The sequence below is a fragment of the Chiloscyllium plagiosum genome, unplaced genomic scaffold (assembly GCF_037043375.1).
Source record: "Chiloscyllium plagiosum isolate Xiang-an unplaced genomic scaffold, Cpla_swu_hap1 HiC_scaffold_2, whole genome shotgun sequence".
Taxonomy (NCBI): Eukaryota; Metazoa; Chordata; class Chondrichthyes; order Orectolobiformes; family Hemiscylliidae; genus Chiloscyllium; species Chiloscyllium plagiosum.
Window position 1 is genome coordinate 120811835 of NW_028270140.1, and position 22435 is coordinate 120834269.

At 45.5% G+C, this 22435-nt stretch overlaps 1 protein-coding gene across 3 annotated transcripts in view; it reads left to right on the plus strand.

Moving 5' to 3' along the window:
- The window catches only part of sv2ca (synaptic vesicle glycoprotein 2Ca), a 209698-nt gene that overhangs the window by 90451 nt on the left and 96812 nt on the right, over positions 1 to 22435 (plus strand). The gene's annotated exons all lie outside the window — the stretch shown is intronic.

Sequence of the window (22435 nt, forward strand, 5' to 3'; positions counted from 1 at the left end):
GATAATAATCTAACTCCATTTTTAATGCATCGATTGAATCCACCTTTACCACACTGTCAGGCAGTGCATTCTAGACTCTAACTACTTGCTGCATGAAAGGCTTTCTTTTCTCATAACACATCTGTTTCTTTCACCAATTACATCTGTGCCCTCTCAATCTCAGCGGGAACAATTTCGTTCAATCAAATCTGTCCAGTCCTCTCATATTTTGAAAACCTCGATAGGATCTTTTCTCAGCCTTTCCTTCTGAACGGAAAGCAATCCTAACTTCTCTAATTGAAGTTCTTTATATCTGGAATAATTTTGTTAATCCCTTCCATATTTTCTTCAATGCCTTCACATTCTTCCTGAAGTGTAGTGCCCAGAACTGGACAGAATATTACAGTTGAGCCCAAACGAGTGTTCTAAATAAGTTTAACATAATTTCTTTGCTGTTTTACTCGTGTCTCCATTGAAAATGTCGAGGATGCTTTATGATTCATTAACCACACTCTCAAAATATCCTAATCCCATCATGATTTATATACATATCCATCTATGCTCCTCTGCCTCTCCTCCCTATCCCTTTTAGAATAGTGCTGTCTATTTTATAGCCATCACCCAAACCCGATGTTACATTGTGTCTCTATGTTGTTCTTATCAAATGAATCACATTACATTTCTCCACATTGAACTTCATCTATCACCTCTACACATTTTTCACTAATGCGTTCTACAGCTTCCACAAAGCACTATTCTTCCAAGTTTTATCTCACTTGCAAATATTAAAATTGCCCCAGTACATGAAGGTCTAGGACACTAATATACATCAGGAAAAATAAGTACTTATTCTCTTGGAAAATACACTACAATCCTTCTTCCAAGTCGAAGACTTTCAATGAACTACTATTGTCTGTTTCCTGTCACTCAGCCAGTTCTGTAACCTATGTTAGTACTGAGCCATTTATCCCATAAGCTATAACTTTGCTCACCTGTCTGTTGTGCGTCATTACATCAAATGGCTTTTGAAAGTTTAAGAGTCTTAGAAATATGCAGTTCGAAAACAGGCCATTTGGTACATTGTGCTTATGCCAACTCTGAAAGAAATGATCTAATACTTTCCAGTTCACTGTTCTTTTGCCATGTCCAGCAGGGTATTACTTTCATGAGCGTGTATATGTGAATTTTCTAAATTACAACAGTGACTACACTTTAAAATGACTTCAAACATTGCAAAATAATTCAAGATTTCTAGTTTTTGTGAAAAATGTAACTTAAATGCAATTTTTTTTATTTTTGTGTTTTCAGTTTTATCTGCTGTAATGCATATTCAATTCTGAATTTTCACCCACACTCTTACCTTGGCATTTTTAACCATGACAGTAAATTGATTGAAGTCTATGATGAGAATGAAGCAACAAACATGTATGAAGCCCTCCAGGTTCCTCACAAACTCAACTCTCTGCTGCATAAATTCATGACCGTTACTGCTTGTCATGTTTTGACCCCTTTGTGCTCTGAGTTTCTGAGAAATTAGGCAAAGAATTGGCATTCACATCCTTGAGTGTTCAAAACCAATGGATAATGTTTGATGTGCAGTCGCTGTTGAAATGTAGCCAATTTGAGCAAAAACATATAAACATCAAATGAATAAATAAATGACCAATCAATCTATTTTTGATGGGTATTCTGTGAGAAATGAACGTTACATAGGACATGAAAAGCAATGCTCCCTCTTTGAATAATGTCACAGCGTATCGTCACATCTATCTGACAGAATGATAGCGTCTTATTTAAATATTCCATTTAAAAGACAGCATCAGTGACATTAACCTCTCCCTAGATCAGCACTGTAGTATCAATCTAAAGTGTGTGACCAAGCCCCAAATGACACATATCTACTGACAGAATATTAAACATGTTATCAATGAAAGCACACGTGCTAAGGGGAAACTTGGCTGTGTTGGGGTGAGTAAATTTGATGCCATGGAAGGATATTATTGATTCCCATAGAGAGGGATATTGAAAGAAAAAGGTGAGGTATGGTCGCAATCATGAAAGACATTATTGACAGCTTTCAGTGTTGGTTATGTGAAGAATATCAAGAGCTAAATTAAACATTATAATTAAAATTGACAAATAAAGTGTGAAGGGTTACAATTTCTGAATTATTATCTGAGTCACATAAAATTAGCATAGGAGCAAACTAGATAGGGTCATGTGGCTAGAGGAGTGAGGCCACATTTCATTAGACACGGACAGTAAATATGTAATAAGGTAAAGGATAGACCAGACCATAAGGTTGCTCGCTCTCTTTAGAGAGAGAGAGAGAGAGAGAGAGAGAGAACTGGTGATGGCTTAATCTAACGGCCATCTCGCCTCAGGTGAGGGGAGAGGTTAAGAAGGAGAGTCCTTCATGGTAACCTAGGCTGGTGCAGGAATTGAATCCACACTCTTGGCATCACTCTGTATTGTAAACTAGCTTTGGATTAGTGATGCTGGAAGAGCACAGCAGTTCAGGCAGCATCCGAGGAGCAGTAAAGTTGACGTTTCGGGCAAAAGCCCTTCATCAGGAATACAGGCAGAGAGCCTGAAGGGTGGAGAGATAAGTGAGAGGAGGATGGGGATGGGGAGAAAGTAGCATAGAATACAATGGGTGAGTGGGGGAGGGGGTGAAGGTGATAGGTCGGGGGGGGGAGGGTGGACCACTCCACCCCCCCCCCCGACCTATCACTTTCATCCCCTCCCCCACTCACCTATTGTACTCTGTGCTACTTTCTCCCCACCCCCATCCTCCTCTCACTTATCTCTCCACCCTTCAGGCTCTCTGCTTTTATTCCTGATGAAGGGCTTTTGCCCGAAACGTCAATTTTACTGCTCCTCGGATGCTGCCTGAACTGTTGTGCTCTTCCACCACCACTAATCCAGAATCTGGTTTCCAGCATCTACAGTCATTGTTTTTACCTTATTGTAAACTAGGTGTCCAGCCAACTGACCTCTCAAATGGGTTAGGAGAAGGAGTAAACAACAGTTGATTCTAGGTCAACTGTTGATTTTAAATCTGAGAAAGGATTTGTTGCTAACCAAGGTATGAAGATGCGGAGGCTGCTCCTGTTCATATGTTCCCAAAGCAGATTTAACTAGACTTAAAAAGTGTTGCAGGAGAGAGATGCTCTGAAGCTGAATGTGACTTATTGAAGACAGAATTGAAGTTTATTATCAACAGTTCCCAAGTGGCCGATAGCCTAATTCCCAACTCCCATATCTTTAGACACATGGGGAAAGATGTGTGACAAGGCAGTAAGATCTGGAGTTAAAGTTCCTTCTCTGTCACTACTGTGCCTGATCATTAAGATGTTGTGACTCAAAGCCTGAAGAAGTTTGCGGGACAGGTTATCACCATTTTGAACAATACAATAGAAGTTGGACATTTAGTCCTTTGACTTTGAATCACTGCTCAAAGAGCTTGATTAATTTATACCTCGACTTTACTGAATCCATTTGTCAGATGTCTTTACTTAGCAAGAATCCATGAGAAGGTATTCAAGGACTGTGATTTGGGAGGGACGGTTGCAGAAATGTCATTAATTGGAGAAATCCGTTTTTGAGAAGTGTGCTGCAAGGTAGATTGGAAAAACAGTAACAGTTATTTTGAACGGGAATGAAACAGTGCAGTAGCAAAGGGAGTTACTTAATGTGTTTGCTAACATTGGTCACGATCAGGTAATCAAATGGAGAATGGATAAAAGAAAGGATCTTAGTTCATGGAAGCTTGAAAAGAATGAGAGAAAGAGAAAAAGCTAGACATAATCACTTATAATTATCAGCTGCCCTTTGATTTGAGGATGACATCTCTTCAGGATTGAAGTTTTTACCAACAGTTCCCATGTGCCCGATGGCCTAATTCTGAAGGGGAAGGACGTGTGACAAGGCAGTAGGATCTGGAGTTAAAGTTCCTCCTGTGATCACTGTGCCTGATCATTAAGATTTTGTGACTCAAAGCCTGAAGAGGTTTGAGGAACAAGTTATCACCATTTTGAACAATTGGTAGCAAGGTCCCAGTAATTAATGTCAATGCAGCAGTGTTTCAAGGAGAGCTTAGGTTTAGGTGTATCTTTAAACTATTTGTTGTCCTCCCCTAGAATATTGGCCATTTACAAATTGAGAAACCAGAAGTGGGTGGAGTATGGCTTTTCCAGGATGTTGTTGCTGTGATCTGTATTGTTGGGGTAGTTTGAGAAGTAAAAGCATAAAAAGGCAGTTACTTGACTAACAATTTGACTACCGCAGAAACGAGAGACAATCTGTGATGTTCCTGCTGATGGTTCAATGGATTGTATTGACACGTTGGCACAATGATCAATCCTTCACTCTGGTAGCTCAGTCCTACTATTAGCACTAGTTGTAGTCAGCTCATTGTAAAAGGTCCTTTCCTCCACTCATAAAATAGCCACGGCTAAGGTGTCAGATAGCTAACTGACTTCTAAGTCCTTTTAAGTTGGTTGCATAGTTATGAGCAACTTGGTGACCACACATCCTCTAGTTTCCACTCCTTCATAGGAAGGCTGTGATGCATGACAACAGAGGTGAGATTACAACTCGAAACACCACCTCCAGCTCAACTTCTCCTGTATGAATGTGGTGATCTCTGTTGGTTCACCAGTTGAAAACAATGGACTGAAAGTCTTAAGATCTACTATGTCAGCACAAGTGCAACCATGATAACCATCTTGGAAGTATTCAGTGTTAAGCTGGGTCATATATTTGTGTGACAGCAGTGAGGCCTATGTGAGAACATCTTGGTGCCTATCAGAGAAAGGGTGAGGAAACATGCTGTCAAATGGGTCTTTAATACAGACCCTATAGTGGTACCTGCCATGGCAAAGCTTCACAGACTGTGGAGTCAAATGTCTGGGTTTCCTGAGAGAAACTCCATCTTTGCCCATCTTGCCTTGACAAGATGCAGCCTTTTTTTTATTTTCCACAGCACAAATAGTATCATTTATTAGGGACTTTAGCTTGGTTTCATGATAACAAAACGTTACTATTCACTTTCCAAGATTAAAATAAATTGTTTCCGTTTGCCATTAAATACTGTGGAAGTGAATTGAGTACAAGTAAACCTTTTGAAAATAGGATGCTTCTAGTGAATTGATAATGTTTACAGAAAAATACATTTTCCAACATTTGCAAATAGGCATCTCTTTATGATGTATTCAGTAATTCAATAATTTCTGTTCCATTGTGCATTGCTGATGTACGTCTGCGCCATTGCATGTTATTTTTACAGCATAGAGCAAGTATTCCTGAGTACTGCAGCAGATTTTTGCTGCAAGCTATGAAGCTGTGTGCAATAGACCGAAACTTGGTTGTTATTCAGTGGCCTCAGCTATTTGCTGCTTACCATCTTGGTCTAAATCCCATCGCAGACAAGTCATTGTCCACCCTGGTCATAGGCCATTATGTTAGATTATCTGTATTGACTGATTGAATGACTTGCTAAATAACCACCTAACATGGATACAAGCTGTGGTTTTTCAATGGGCTCAATACAGACAAATTCTATGGTAAACAGCTCTAAGTGACTGAACGATAGGGATGAACCTTACCTGAGGTTGGCTAAATGTCATTTTTGCCAGGTTTCACGGAGGGTTTCTCTGTATGAGGCCTAGTGGGTTTTTGCGCACTGTCACCACAAACTCACCTCATTATCTATACACCACACATCTATGCAGCCCTGTTATTGTACTCTCCCATTTCTGTGGTGAAGATATTTGCTCTGGTGAATTATCCTGGGTTGCCTGGCACCAGTGCCATTGGTATAAAAGGCCACTATTCGCCTGGTCAAGCACTGGCAGTATGGAACTTTAAAAAACAAATTCAGTCATGGGATAAGAGCATCACTGGATGAGCCAGCATTTATTGCCCATCCCTAGTTGTCCCTGAGAAGATGGTGGAGCCTTCTTGAAACATTGTGTGCTTTAGCTAGGGAGGGAGTTCCAGGACAGTGACACTGCAGGAACAAAGGAACTGTATCTGCTGCCCTTGTCCTTCCAGGTGGAAATGGTTGTGAGTTTGAAAGGTTATTGAATATCGAGCTTTGGTGGATTTCCACAGTGCAGTTTGTAGAAAGTACACATTGCTGCTACTGAGTGTCGGTGGTGGAGGGAGTGAATGTTTCTGAATGTGAAGCCACTCAAATGGGTTGCTTTGTCCTGGATAGTGTCAAGCTTCTTGAATGCAATTGGAACGGCACTCATCTGGGCAGGTGGGAAATATTCCATCACACTCCTGACTTGTGCCTTGTTGATGGTGGACAGGCTGTAGGGAGTCAGGACGTCAGTAATTCACTGCAGTACTCCTAGCCTCTGACCTGCTCTTGTAACCATAGTATTTACAAGACAAGTCCAGTTCAGTTTCTGGTCGATGGTAACCCTAGGATGTTGATCGTGGGGGTTCAGTAATGGTAATGCTATTTAAGGCTAAGAAATGATGATTAGGTTCTTTCTTGTTGGTGATGGTCATTGTCTGGCATTTGAGTGGCACAAATGTCACTTGTCAGTTTCATCCCAAACCTGGAATTGTTCAGATTTTACTGCATATGAACAGGGACTGCTTCAGTATCTGAGAAATTGCAAATGGTGCTGAACATTGTGCAATCATTGAACATCCCCAATTCTGACCTTGTGATGGAGGAAAGACAAATGATGAAGTGGCTTAAGCTGATTGGGCCTTGGACACTACCTTGAGGAATTCCTATAGACATGAGATGAGTTGAGATGACTGACCTCCAACAACCACAGTCATCTTCCTTTGTGTAAGGTATGACTCCAACCAGCAGAGAGCTCTCCCATAGATTTTCATTGACTCCAGTTTTGCTCAGGCTCCTTGATAGTACTTGGCCAAATACAGTCTTGATGTCACTTTAATCTCACCCCTGGAATTCAGCTCCTTCATTATTGGCATCCACTCTACACTCCAGAATGCTGCCTCCAGTCCCACAATTGAGTTCCCCAGCTTCCTTCCTGGCCTTGATAACCTCCCTCCACCCCCACTGTGAATGCATCCCCATGGCTGACTACAGCCCATCTCCTCGAATAACCTCAATGGTTTGCCTTGAAGATGAGTCCCAGGCTTGCAACTGATATCTGTACAGCTCTTCCGACTCTCTCGGACTGGTTGCATTGAAGCCAAAGGGCTGACCATGCCCCACTCTGAACTGTAGAGATAGATACAGACGCTCTGATACTGACCACCATAGACCTAAGTCCCTAACCTGATAGCAGTGGCTGCCCTTAACTTACTGTGCTGGGTCCTCCAAACTGACAGGTGTCTCTCTTAAACTGACTGAGGATTACTCCCTTTGGCCGTATTGCAAAGCGCACTCCTTTATTCCACTTGCAGTGTGTTTTGTGCAATGTATGTGTAAAGTTGATGTTGCAGGGTGATGAACAGCAACTTGTCCACCTATTGACTGATCACTGTTGGCAGCCGTGAGAAGCTGCCCTGCTTTGTGTCTGTGCTAAACAGCAAGGCAACACAGAAGCACTGTGAGTCTTTAAGCTCCAGCTGAGGGTGCAACTGACAAAAAGACAAGTGAAGGCAGGGGTGCCATGAACATCTGAGTAGGCACAAAGTGACTGAGTGCTGCGAGAATGGACAAGGAGTCCTGAGCTGCAGCTTGGTCCAAACCATGAGGTGGAGCCTATCACTGCACACAAAGAGCCCAGCAGCAGCATCCCAGTGCACTCCAAGTGGGCTGAAGTGGAGTGCCATACAGTAAGTGGATCAAACATGTGCCATGTTGATATGGTGAGGCTGATATATATTTGATGCCAATGTCGGTGGATAGTGGGTTGTGTGCAGTCGCTACCCACATCATAGAAGAAGGGAAAGAAGAAGACATGTGCCCATGAAGGTGCCTGGCATTCAAGGTGGATGCCCAGAGGAACAAGTGGCAAGCCGGATTCTCCAGACCACTGCCTAGCTTTAACCACTGGAGTTATCAGTGTCTAGTTTCAATCTGGCAAGTGGGTGAATGGGAGAGTGCATATTATTGAGGTATGATTAAGTAGAGTTAGGGTTAATGAGTCGTTAATGTATGCTAATATATGCAAATAAGCCTCTTGCCACTTACTGGTGAGAATGTCAACTCACTGTTCAACACTTGGTTTGGAAATGGAGATTTTGTTCTGATCATTGGCCATCTCCTGTGACTTTCCATAGGCCACGTTATTCAGGATCTGGAATGGTTCAGCCCAGAGAAAATGATCCCCTTTCTTCAAACCACATGTTGTTTCACCTCAGTTTTTCTTGCTGTAAGATGTGCTTGTTAACTGTGGTGGTTTTGAGATTCCATGGTCCATTGCAATTCCAGTAGAAGGGAAAAGAAATCAGTAATACAGGGCTTTATGTGAGGAGACACTTATGTCCCTTAGTTACATTGAAGAGGGCCTGGGAACCTACGGGGATTCGGACAGGGAAGGGGTGGGATTTTGTTGGGTAGGGGTTGGGTGGGCTGTGTATGATGTATTGTGGGGTGATTAGGTGGCCCTCAACCCTGGCGCCTGACATTGAAGATGCAGTCAGTAAGCCTGGGGAGAAGAGGATACCAGCCTTTACTCTGAAGGAGATTGGAGTCTGGCTGATGGTCAAGGCCCTAGGTACATGTCATTTAAAATCCTTGTTCAATTGATATTATTAATCTCTTTAAAGAAAGTGCTGAAGTGCATTTCTTAAGGAAAAATGAGAAATTAGGACTTCTTTGTAAATTAGCAGGCACCACAACCTCCTTGAGTTGTACAGGTTCCAACATAGTTGTTAAAATGGTACAAGCTCCCAGCAACTCCACATTCTCTGGTGGTAACAGTTTCTGAGCCTGTTTTTTTTTCTCAACCACCAAACACAGATTGGCCAGGCATCACAATATGTTACTGTTTGTGAGTGGTACACAGCATGAGATTTGTCAAAGAATCCCATTCTTGACCTTCTGAAGCCATTGTAATTGAGATCAAGGTGTACGAATGTCAGATGTTAGTGCACAGTGAATAGGACACGGGGCATAGAGATTATAGCACAAAGTTATCTGTCTAAATCACTGCTTCCTGATGGTTTTTCAATTAGATGTTTGAAACAATATGGCACAGAAGCTGCCTGTGTACACTATAAATGACCGTGAAGATGCAGTAGAATGTGAATTGTGTTTAACCGTTACATGAATAAAGGGGAAGGTTGTAAATTTCTTATTTAATTTGATCACTGTACTGAAAGTGTTAGCACCATGCTTCCAGGTTAAAAGCCTTTCATTTCTGCCTGCAATGATACTTTGTCTTCCCACTGGCTTTTAGAGATATCCCCCAATCTCTTTCCTTATCACTGCTTACAGCTGTGCTTGCTCTGCTCCTCATAGTCCTGTGCAATCTGTTATTCATGACATTGACTGCAGTCACACTGCTGCTTGTCACAGACTCACTGCTGCCTGAAGGAGCCTCCAACTATAAAGTTAGTTTGGAGGCACACATTAGGGATGGGCTGTGATCTCATATGAAGGTGGAAAGACAGACTCCCTTTACAGTCAGTGATGTTTATCTTTCTATTTAGTTAAGGAGATAGTCTGCACACAGCTATATTCAAAGCAAAACAGATGCTCTTCTTCTTCATTCCTGTCTCATAATACACTTAAGTTATTTTCAATTTATTCCTGAAGGAATATTAAGAGTGGAATCATCCCAGCTGCTGAATAATGTATGCTATGGAGAGATATTTGGGAATCTGGAATGAGCTATCAAGCAAAGTTTGTACCGACATCAAAACCAAAAAGTCCAATTTTCCAACTAAGTTCCAGACATTGAAACGAGATTTTACCTAGTGAGCAGCAAGATGCCTATTAATAGGGATTATTGCTCATTATCACCATCCTTATTGTTTAATCTTGCCTTATCAACATGCACTCTCCTGCTCTCCCATCTGCTGCCTGGAAAGTAGATGCCAAAAAATTCTGCCATGGAAGTCTGAGTGGTCCCTGGTCAGTCCAGCTCACTGCTTTTACCTCTCAACCTCCATCTTGGAAACCTGACAACAACAGCTCAGGACCACTCAATCAGCAGTGGCTGCATGCACAACGCACCTGCAGAGGCTGGCATTCAACATGTACCAGCCTCACCACACTGTCATGGCACATCTCTGAGTACAGTAAGCTTCTACACTTTAGAGCACACTGGCACCTTTCATTGTAATGCTGCTATAAGGAGACTTTGGGACAGGCTCTCACAGACTGAATCACGTTGCATCTCAGGGCTGCTCGTTCACTCACTTTGGGATGTTTATAGCATCTCGGCCTGGCCTAGCCTAGCCTTGAAGCACTTCACCTCCTCAGCCACACCTTTTAGGCTCACAGGGTTTCTGCAGTGCCTTGCTATTCAGTACAGGCACAGGCCAGGTAGCTTGTCATGGTTTTCAGCTGTCACATATCTAGGGTGAGACGTGTTGTAATGTGGCACCATGTTTTGACAATCGAATGCCAACAACATGAGGCAGCAACGTACATGGCAAACCATGTTGTATATGCATCCACCAAATGACCATGTCTCAAAGTCGAATGGCCGTGAATCTCAGTCAAGTCAAGGGGGTTGCTGTCAGTCAGGTGGTCCGAAAGCAGTCACCAAGAACCTCATCTATTATCAGTCCAGGGGGCTTGGTCATGGTCAGTCAGCCATTCAGCACAGCTACTGTCAGGATCCACTCCTCCTGGAGGGGTTTCAGCCAAATGTTGGGCATGCAACCACTCATCTGGGGTGTTAGCAAGGCAAAAGGAAGCACTATGTGAAATGAAGGAAGTTGGCACTGCTGACCAGGCAGGGGAAAAGTGTTGAGATGTTCAGAATGAGTGAATAGGAGGCATAAAGGCCAGAATTCATGGTAGTAGGCTTTGGGTTTTGATGTTGCATCCAACTGAGAGTCATGATGGGGAGGTGCCGGTGTTAGACTGGGGTGGAAAAAGTTTAAAAATAGGCAAAAGTGAGGACTGCAGATGCTGGAGTTCAGAGTCAAGATTAGAGTGGTGCTGGAAAAGCACAGCAGGTCAGGCAGCATCTGAGGAGTAGGAAAATCACTGTTTCAGACAGAAGCCCTTCATCAGGAATGAGCAATCTGATTGGCCTGCTCCTCAGATGTTGCCTGACCTGCTGTGCTTTTCCAGCACCACTCTAAAAATACCACAACACCAGGTTATAGTTCAACAGGTTTATTTGGAAGTACTAGCTTTCGGAGCACTGCTCTGTTTGCCCATAAGCTGGTGTTGTGTGATTTTTAACAGTGAGAGTGGTTGAGCATCAGCCTTTAGTGAGAGCTAGGTGCAGTAGCAGGGATGGAGTGAGTGTGAGGTAACAGAAAGGAGATAGTGACACTTAACGCTGGTAGAGTGCAGAATGTCATTGACCTTCCTATGGCATTGCTGAACATTTCTATGGACAGGCCAACCTCAGACTTAAGCTGACAGCATCTGGTGTCATAATATCTTATTGTCAGTCCTGAGGGGGAAAAGGTATGGTGCTTCTCTGCACTCACCCCCATTCACCAGGACACTCAAATTCCTGTTTGCAAAGCGGTGTTCCAATTTCCCCTTATTTGCCATGTCCAGGAAACACGTCGGGCAGGTCCAGACTGCCAGTACTTGACAGGATGCCCTTTAAATATGTCACCTCCACCAGGAACCCTGGAATATCTCTGCAATGGCAGATCTGCAGACTGCGAGCAGGAGAATCAGGCTGGCATTGGGCAAGAGGGACACCATTGAGTCATGGAACCTACTTAATGAGGCCAGTTTGGGGGCAACAGTGTGAAAAATCTTGCTAGACCTTGTAGGAAGAAACCCTTCCTGCACTGGAACTGTCACTTAGCCAATACCTGATAAGATTTATCCTTTCACAGAAGAGCTGTGAACTTTTGAGCTGTGTGATTGCCTATTCATCAAATTGAATCAATTTGAATTGAAATGCAATGACAGTATGCTGGGGTGGGGCTGTGGGGATAATAATGCAGACCAGCAGCCATTCTGTTGTGCTTGGATAGATTCAGCCAGTACCTTTGGGATGGAAATCTTCCCATTTCTGACATCTCTGAATTCTGCTGGATAATTTTCAATTCACATCAAGTGAGAAATTATGGATAACACAGTTGCAGTCATTCTGAAATAGAAATGGATACAAATGCATGGTCCAAGTCTGTGTGAGCCAGCTGCAGAGGATGGGAAAGCTCCCTAATTGCACTAATTTGGCTGTAATGTGTCACAAGCTGTAAATAGCTTTGACTGCCTGGTTCAGAAGCAGTAGCTGTTCCCTCTCATATTGCAGGAAAAAGGATCTCCCAAACAATTATAATGGAAACTGAACGCAGAACAGCTACAGTTGTTAATACATTTTTGTGGTTATCTACAAGCTCAGTAACTCTGCTGCTTTTAGGAACCAAGCTTTCTGTCCACTTTGGCAGCAGGAAGAGGGCGAGCAGAGGAACCTGTACAACATAGACTGCCTCTAGCTGACAGAGTCATGCATTCTTATTAGCTCCATCAATATTCAGCCCATTGCCTCCCATCAGTCCAGCAATATGAGTCGTGCCCTCACTTGACTGTAACAGAATCCCAAGTACACACCAGAAACAAATTTATCCAGTACCTGAATGCTGACCATGTCTAACATTGTGAAAGCCCATAATGCTTATGTGCAGTCATTAAGTGGCAGGGAATGCCTGAAGACATTTCAGACTAAAACAGATAAATTCAATGAATTCAAGGGAATCAGCCAGAGTCAGCATGGGTTTATGAAAGAGAAATCCTATTGAACAATTTAGTGGACTTCTTTGAGGATGTAACATGTATTAAGCATAACGAGGAATCAGCACATGGACTGTACTTAGACTTTCAGAAAACTTTTGACGAGGTATCATATTAAAAGTTATTGCAGAATAAAAATTCTCATGTTTTAGGCAATAAAATATTGGATGCAAAGGAGATGGGCTAGCTAATAGGAAATAGAGAGTAAGCGTGGATTGGTCATTTTCTGATTGGCAAGATGTGATGAGTCATGGGCCACAGGAATCAGTGCTAGGGCCTCAATTTCTAACATTTCATATCAACTGTTTGGATGAAGGGACTGAGAACAAGTTGCAAAACTTGCTGAACGTACAAAGATAGACAGAAAAGAAAGGTGTGAAGAGGACACATAAGGATATAAATCATTCACGGTGTGGAGTGCAGAAGTGGCTGGGTCCCAGGTGGGATCAGCTAGTGAGCCTGGATTGTGGGGAGCAGTTAGCAATAGAAAGGCTGGTGAGCCTCGATGGTGGGGGGCAGTTGGCGGTGAGAAGGCTGGTGAGCCTGGATGGTGGGGGGCAGTTGGCGGTGAGAAGGCTGGTGAGCCTGGCTGGTGGGGGGCAGTTGGCGGTGAGAAGGCTGGTGAGCCTGGATGGTGGGGGGCAGTTGGCAGTAAGAAGGCTGGTGAGCCTGGATGGTGGGGGGCAGTTGGCGGTGAGAAGGCTGGTGAGCCTGGCTGGTGGGGGGCAGTTGGCGGTGAGAAGGCTGGTGAGCCTGGATGGTGGGGGGCAGTTGGCGGGGGAGGAGAGTGATGGTTAGCCTGGGTAGCAGTCAGTGCGGGGATCTCCTAGTGCAGTGAGAGATTGAGTCCCCGTGGGGATAAGCCCTTCTTCAGGCTTATGCCCGAAACGTCGATTCTCCTGTTCCCTGGATGCTGCCTGACCTGCTGCGCTTTTCCAGCAACACATCTCCGGCTCTGATCTCCAGCATCTGCAGACCTCACTTTCTCCCCGTGGGGATAGCCCAGCATGGAGCAACTGCAGTCCCATGGGTAAAGAAAGACTGTAATTTTGAACTTAACTTTATTTCTTTGATTACTACATTGTATTGTAATGTCTTTTTAACTTATCTCTACTTTTCTACTTGTATCTAAGATTTTGTACCTCGGTACCTCAACCTATGATAATGCCAGGAGTGGTGATGCTGTAGATTTTTAACTGTATCCTTGTACTTGAGTACGTGTGATAATAAAATCTAATTCCTAATTTTTACATTTTATAAGTGAGTGGACAAAGATCTGATAAATGACATATAATGTGGAAAACTTGAAATTTTTGATTTTGGCAGAAGAATGGAAAAAAAATATTATTTAAATGATGTGCGATTGCAGAGCTCTGAGATAAAAGAGGAATATGGATGTTTTCTGAGGAAGGGTCACCAGACCTAAAACGGTAACACTGATTTCTCATCACAGATACTGCCTGATCTGCTGAACTTTTCCAGCAATTTCTGTTTTGTTCCCAATTTACAGCATCTGCAGTTCTTTCAATTTTTACGTGGATGTCTTAATGCATGAAATGCAAAAGGTGGACATGCAATTACAGCAAGTAATTAGAAAAGGAAATAGAATATTGTGAGCAGACACTATGGGCAATTTAGCATGGCCAATTCACCTGGCCTGCGGGAGGAAACCCACACAGACATGCGGAGAACATGCTAACTCCACACAGACAGTCACTGGAGGCTGGAATCAAACCTGGGACCCTACTGCTATGAGGCAGCAGTGCTAACCACTGAGCCACTGTGCCAACCCATGTTTTTGAAAAATCCAAGTACAGTATGTTAACAAGCTTACGTTTATCTACAACTCTTTTTACTACTCCAAAACATTCTCATAAATTAGTTAAATATGACTTTCTTTTTGTGAAACCATACTGACCCTTCTCAATTCCCTTCAATTTTCCGAATGCCCAATTATAACATCATTCACAATTGAAACTAACACCTTCCCCACAATAAATGCCAAGTCACCTGGCCAATAGTTTCCTGTTTTCTGTCTCCCTCCCTTCTTGAATAGCGAATTTAGATTTGCTACCATCCACTCTGATGAAGTTTCCGGAATCTAGTGAATTTTGGAAATTTACAAATAATTTATTCAATCATTATCCACCTTTTTAAAGACCCTAAAGAAAGAGAAGATGGCAGCAGCAGAATAGGCAGTGCCTGGGGCTCATCCATTCTGTCTGCATTTCCTTTTTTAGCCTTCTGTTCTCACTTTCTCTCTTTCTTTCACTTTATTGGGTCTTTTTTTTTACTTACCTGGAGAGAGCTCAGTTGGCATCGGAGTCTGGAGTGTGGCAGCGGCTGGGATTGGCAGCACTTTGACATTTGGCAGCAGAGTAGCTGGCAAGCACGATGGCAATCGCCAGGACTCTTAAGAACATTGATATACAGAGGGATCTTGGGGTGCAAGTCCATAGCTCTCTGAAAGTGGCAAAGAAAGTATACAGCATAACTGCCTTCATCGCTTAGGGCGTAGAATATAAAAGATGCCAAGTCATGTTGCAGCTGTATAAAACTTCACTTCGGCCGCATTTGGCGTATTGTGTGCAGTTTTGGTTACCACACTGTAGGAAGGATGTGGAGGCCTTGGAGACGGTGTAAAAGAGGGTTTAGCAAGTTATTGCCTGGATTGGAGTGCTTGAGCTACAAGGAGAGATTGGACAAACATGGATTGTTTACCCTATAACATTGGAGGCTGTGGGGCAACCTGACAGAAGTGTATAAAATTATGAGTAATTTAGTTTGCTATTGTAGATGCCAGACTGTGAAGTAGTGTTTAACATTTCTCCTGTATATTCATCAGGCACTGTTAGCAATCCCAAGGGAGGACAAGGAGTAAACAGAGATGAGGGCAGAATATTTATGATTGTGCTGATGAATACCACAATATTATAGGAGCATTTCCTGCATCTTTACAGTTACAGACTGTCTGTCTGTCAGAGCATCAGCTGCTTGCATTAAAGCAGACAAGTTGGCTTGACAGGGTCGAACAATTAAGTTCAAGTTAGCCATTCCTAGTTCTGTTGAAACCTTAACTAACTGCAAATACTTCTGTTTATCAGCTGCTCTCCCTGTAAAACCTGCTTCTCATTATTCATTGAATGATTATCTATAAACAGGAAATTTTGGTAAGTGAGATTCCCAATATTCAGTAAACTCACTGGAGATCTGATTGTACCATTTATTTTAAAATTACATTTTGCAATAAATAAATAAAGCCATTTGAGAATATTTAAGAAAAATCCTATTGCCTGAGGTGGGACCTGAGCCCATCATCCTTGAATTGGGAGTCTCCTTATGATTGTCAGGCAGCACCTGAGGAGCAGGAAAATCAACTTTTTGTGCAAAAGCCCAATTAGGAATGAGGCTGGGAGCCTCTGGGGTGGAGAGATAAATGGGAGGGGGAGTGGGGCTGGGGAGGTGGTATCTGGGAGTGCAATAGGTGGATGGAGGTGGGGGTGAAGGTGATAGGTCAGAGAGGAGGGTGGGGCAGATAGCTGGGAAGGAAGATTCACAGATGGGACAGGTCATGAGGATGGTGCTGAGCTGGCAGGTTGGAGTTGGGTTAAGGTGGGGGGAGGGGAAATGAGGAAACTGGTAAAGTCCACATTGATGCCATGAGGATGAAGGGTCCCAAGGTGGAAGATGAGGCATTCTTCCTCCAGGCGTCGCGTGGTTAGGGAATAGCAATGGAGGAGGCCCAGGACCTGCATGTCCTTGGCACAGTGGGAGGGGGAGTTGGAATGTTCAGCCACGGGGCGGTGGGGTTGATTTAGTGCGGTGTCCCGGAGATGTTCTCTGAAGCGCTCTGCGAGTAGGCATCCAGTCTCCCCAATGTAGTGGAGACCACATCAGGAGAAACGAATACAGTAAATGACGTATGGAAGTGCAGGTGAAACTTTGATGGATGTGGAAGGCTCCTTTGGGGACTTGGATGGAGGTGAAGGGGTGGGGGTGTAGGTTTTGCAATTCCTGCGGTGGCAAGGGAAGGTGCTTGGAGGGGAGGGTGGGTTGGTGGAGGGCGTGGACCTGACGAGGCAGTCACAGAGGGAACAATCTTTATGGAAAGTGGATAGGGGTGGGGAGGGAAATATATCTCTGGTGGTGGGGTCCGTTTGTAGGTGGTGGAAATGACCGAGGATGATACGATTTATGCGAAGGTTGGTGGGGTGGAAGGTGAGGACCACTTTCATCCTCATGTGGTCAAGTGACCAGGGGCCCAAAATTGTTTACTGTAAATTGACCCACACCCAGAGAAATTGAGTCTGACAGGAAATTAGTCAATTTAAGTTAAACAGCAGCTAGCAGATATCGGCTACTGAGAACAATGGAAACCAAGGTTAAAGAGGTCACAAATGTTCAGGGGGAGCCAGTTTTAATCAGCCTGAGAGTTGTGTGTTGGTGGAATATTGATCAGACTTTCCAGTAACTTGACATTCAACCTGTGCCTGAAGACATGCACTTTGCACCTGTCCAGCATGGCAGCAGCGAAGGGTGTTGACACGACCCCATTGGATGCTTTGAACCCAGCCGATGACCCCATTGGCCAAAGACAATAGAATATTTGGGAAGACCTAGGATGTTGGTGATAGAAATACACATTCCTATTCCTGAAGAAGGGCTCATGCCCAAAACGTCGATTCTCCTGTTCCTTGGATGCTGCCTGACCTGCTGCGCTTTTCCAGCAACACATTTTCAGATAAAAATACACACCTGGAAACTATTCCCCCCTCAGCAAAGACTTACAGTAAGTCTCATGGCAGAAGACAGTCCAGCAACCCAAGAAAATCCAAGAGAAGATTTGCCCTGACCCGCTGAACCCACCTTCATGGAAAAGAGCTGTACCTCAGACAGGAAGGAGATTCCAATGGCCCAGCACAAACACATGAATTGTTGTGGGTAATATCCTCTCTTAGGCATCAGCACCGCCCAAACAGGAAAAGATGATCCCTTTGAGGGGATGGGTAAAGACCTCCCCCGACCTGGTGAGAACCAAGAGGTACCCACCGGCCCACAGCTCCAGGTAACTGGGAGCAGCGGTCCTGTGACAGCCCCGCTGTCAGATGGAGAACTGGACTATGCAGACCCTGGGCCCGACCCAAAGACACCAGAGCGGGGAAATGGCCCCAGCGTGGAGCCGGACAGCTACCTCAGCCCTGGGATGGTCCAGCAGTTTGCCGTCACCAGGGAGATGCGCACAGCTACCCCAGAGAGGCAAGACCAGCAGCAAATGGACACTGGTAACCTCGTAAACTGTTAAAATGTGCGTAGCATCAAATCGGCTATGTGATGTGTTTCTACGGTGGCCTTCCTGGCCAACGTTAAAGCCGATGTCCTGTTTCTGCAGGAGTTTGGGATACCGCACCTCAGCAGCTACAGGAGATGTCGAGCTCATGGGCCCATGGGCCGTCAGTTTGGTCGGGGAGCAACGATAGCCTCCGGCCTGGGTATCCTGTTGAGAGGAGGCAACTTCACCATCTCCGAGGTTAAGGAGGTGATGGGCGGGCGCCTCCTCGTCACTGACGTCATGTACAGGAATGCTCCCCTGAGACTGATTAATGTGTACGCCCCAGTGGGTAAGAGTGAACAGTTGGCCGTCCTGCAGCAGCTTCCACTGTTGCTGGCTACGTCCAGGCCGGTCATTCTGGCTGGAGACTTCAACTGTATCATTGATGCAGATGGACGATCCGGCGGGGGGGAACAGTAAACTGGACGCCACGTCTAGAGCCCTGATGGACACGGTAAAAGATGCCAAGCTGCACGACGTGTTCAGCGCCCCTGCAGACGGAGCGCAGCGTCGATACACCTGGTCACGGGCAGACGGGTCTATCCACTCAAGGATAGATTACCTGTTTGTGTCCCGAACGCTCTCGGTCAGATCCACCGACGTCAAGCCGGTGTTCTTCTCTGACCACTGCCTCCTGCTGGCCGACTGTCACCTACAGGACGAGCAGCGGGCTGTTAAGGGAACGTGGAAGCTGAACACAAAGCTGTTGACCCCGGGAAACATTGAGGAGCTCAAGAGGGACTACGCAGGTTGGAGAACCGTGAAGCCCCTCTTTGAGTCTCCAGCGGACTGGTGGGAAACAGTAAAAGGGAACATCAAGAGGTTCTTCATCCTCAAAGGTGTTCAGGAGGCGAGAGAGAGGCGGGGAAAACTCTCCCAGCTCCAGGAAAGTATGTAGAACCTGCTCCTGCTGCAGACGATGGGGGTCGATGCCACGGAGGACCTCAAGGAGGTGAAGGGCCAGCAAGCTTCGCTCTTTGATGCCTCCAAGATAATCTTCCAGTCCAGGGTCCGCTCGGTGGAGCAGGACGAGACGTGCTCACGTTTCTTCTTCCAGAAGGTGCACAAAGAGATCTCCGTGCTCAGCAGTCTGAAGGAAGAAGATGGTTTGATAACGTCATCTCAGGCTGACGTCATGAGGATCAGTAAATCCTTCTATGCCAGTCTGCATGATGCGAAGCCGACCGACAGCGCGGCCTCCCAGTCGTTCCTGTCCTCTATCACGGAGGTCTTAGACGACAGAACACGGGAGAGGCTGGACCAGCCGCTATCTCTGGACGAGCTGACCAAGGCCCCGGAGTCCTTCGAAAAGAATAAAACTCCCGGAAACGACAGCCTACAGGTCGAGTTCTATTCTGCTCTGTGGGACTTGATTGGCCAGGACCTGCTGGAGGTGTATGTCAGTACGCTTTGGGCAGGTACCACAAGTGAATCCATGAGGAAAGGCATTTTCACCCTCATCTACAAACGGAGGGGGGAGGGGGAGAGGGAGCAACTCAAAAATTGGAGACCAATCTCATTGTTGAATGCGGATTACAAAATTCTGTCAAAGGTAATAGCCAACCAGGTCAGGTCTACTCTGGCGTCGGTGATTCACCCTGACCAATCCTGTGCTGTATGGGGCAGGAAGATCGCTGAGAGTCTCGCACTCCTCAGGGATACGATCGCCTATGTGCAGGACAGAGGGTTGGACACCTGCCTGATCAGCCTGGACCAGGAGAAAGCCTTTGACAGGATATCACACAGGTATATGCGAGATGTTCTCTCCAAAATGGGCTTTGGGGTGGGAATCTGTAATTGGATCAGACTGCTCTACACCAACATTGTCAGTGCAGTCTCAATCAATGGATGGGAATCAGATAGCTTCCCAGTCAGATCTGGAGTCAGGCAGGGCTGCCCTCTCTCTCTTGCCTTGTTTGTGTGTTGCATAGAGCCATTTGCCGAGTCCATCAGGAAGGATGCGAGCCTGAAAGGGGTGACTATTCCTGGCAGCGGGGGCCTGCAGGTTAAGGCCTCCCTGTACATGGATGACGTCGCCATTTTCTGCTTGGATCCGCTGTCCGTGCACAGACTCATGTGCATATGTGATGAGTTCGAATGGGACTCGGGGACCAAGGTAAACCGAGGCAAGAGCGAGGCCATGCTCTTCGGGAACTGGGCCGACCAATCCTCGATCCCCTTCACCGTCTGGTGCTGGGTATTTGGTTCAGGGGGGCTGGGGCATGTGCCAAATCTTGGGAGGAGCGTATCAGCAAAGTGAGGCAGAAACTGGGCAGATGGAAGCTACGGTCGCTCTCCATTGCGGGAAAAAACCTGGTCATCAGGTGTGAGGCACTGTCATTGCTGTTATACATGGTACAGGTCTGGCCTATTCCTAGAACCTGTGCCGCTGCAGTCACCTAGGCTATCTTCCAATTTATATGGAGGTCAAAGATGGACCGGGTCCGAAGGGACTCGATGTATAAAGATCTGGGCAACGGGGGAAAAAATACACCCAATGCCACCCTCACCCTGATGGCCACCTTTGTGTGTGGCTGCATCAAGCGGTGCGTGGATTCCCAGTACGCAAACACCAAGTGTCACTACGTACTGAGGTTCTACCTGTCCCCGGTGTTGCGAAGGATGGGCCTGGCCTCGCTGCCGCGGAACGCTCTGAGTAGTTGGACCATTCCTTATCACCTGTCCTTCGTGGAGAAGTTTATGAAGAAAAACACCTTTGACCACAAGTCCATCAGGGAGTGGTCAGCACGTAGTGTCCTTGAGACCCTTTGGGAAAAGGAGAGGGCAGATCCTATCGAGCGGTTCCCTGAGCAGACTGTCAAAGCCATTTGGCAGAATGCCTAATCGCCAGAACTTTCCAACAAGCACATGGCTGGTGGTGAGAAGGGCTCTGCCTGTGAGATCCTTTATGCACGCCCGGACTCTCTGCCGCACCGCACGCTGCCCTCGAAGCGGCTGCGGGGGGGATGAGACTGTCACACACCTCCTTCTGGAATGTGCCTATGCAGAGGAAGTCTGGAGAGGAATGCAGTGGTGTTTGTCGAGGTTCGTCCCGAGCAGCGCCGTGACGTGGGACTCCGTGCTCTACGGTCTGTTCCTCAGGACGCACACCGAGACAAACATCAACTGCACCTGGAGGATCATCAACTCGGTGAAGGACGCTCTCTGGGTGGTCCGAAACCTGTTGATTTTCTAGCTGAAGGAGTTGACCCCGACTGAGTGTTGCAGACTGGCACATTCCAAGGTCCAGGACTACGTGTTGAGGGATGCGCTGAAGCTTGGGGCAGCTGCCGCCAATGCGCGGTGGGGAAAGACCACAGTGTAACGTCTGCCTGCCTAAGCACAGAGGTCCGACGCAGTAAAGGGGCTCCGCTGACCCCCCAGCTAAATATGTAATTGTACAGACCTGTATATATGAATGATTACTCTGTCTCTGTATACCAAGAAATGGAATATTTTCGGATGTACGGCATGACCGATTGTACAGATAATCAAAATATTTTATGAATAAAATATATTTTTGAAATAAAAAAAAGTCGGAGCACTTGGCCTTCCCTACACCCTACACATTCCGTTCGTCAGGCTTGACGCCATCCCCCTGCCGGGGAGCGTGGCCTGGCGTCCGTCTGTGTCATGGCAGTGGGGCCAGCACGGCTGTTACTGGTCCCAGCATGGCTGTTGGTGGTAACATCTGCATGCCTAAGAAGAACAGGGGGCCCACCCAGTCATTTAGGCTCTGCTGACACCTCAGTAGATGAGCTGGATAGTAAATGTACAGACATATATATAGGAAAAATAAATTTCGATGTCTGTATGTAAAGCAATGTAATGTGTGCACAAGAATGGTATGACCAATTGTAAAGAGATCCAAATAATTTTATGAATAAAGTATATTTTTGAAATTAAAAAAAAAGTAAAGAGCTTGATAGACTGGGTTGGCAGGGACTCCATGAACAGAACTCTGGATAAGGGGGAGAAGAACATACCCAATGTTGCCTTCATTCTGATTGTCTTCTTTGTGTGTGGCTGCATCAAGCTGTGTGTAGACCCTCAGTACGCAAACACCAAGTGAGACTATGCACTGAGGTTCTACCTGTCCCCGATGTTGCGAAGGATAAGACTGGCCTTTCTGCCATATAACACCCCAAGTGTGAGGGACAGAGTCCGTAAGTACATTGAAGGCTGAGATAGATAGATTCTTGATCAATAGTGGAACCAAGGGCTATGGGGAAAAGGTGGAAAAATGGACATGAGGAATGTCGGATCATCCATGAGCAAGCTAGAATGCATTTTAAAGT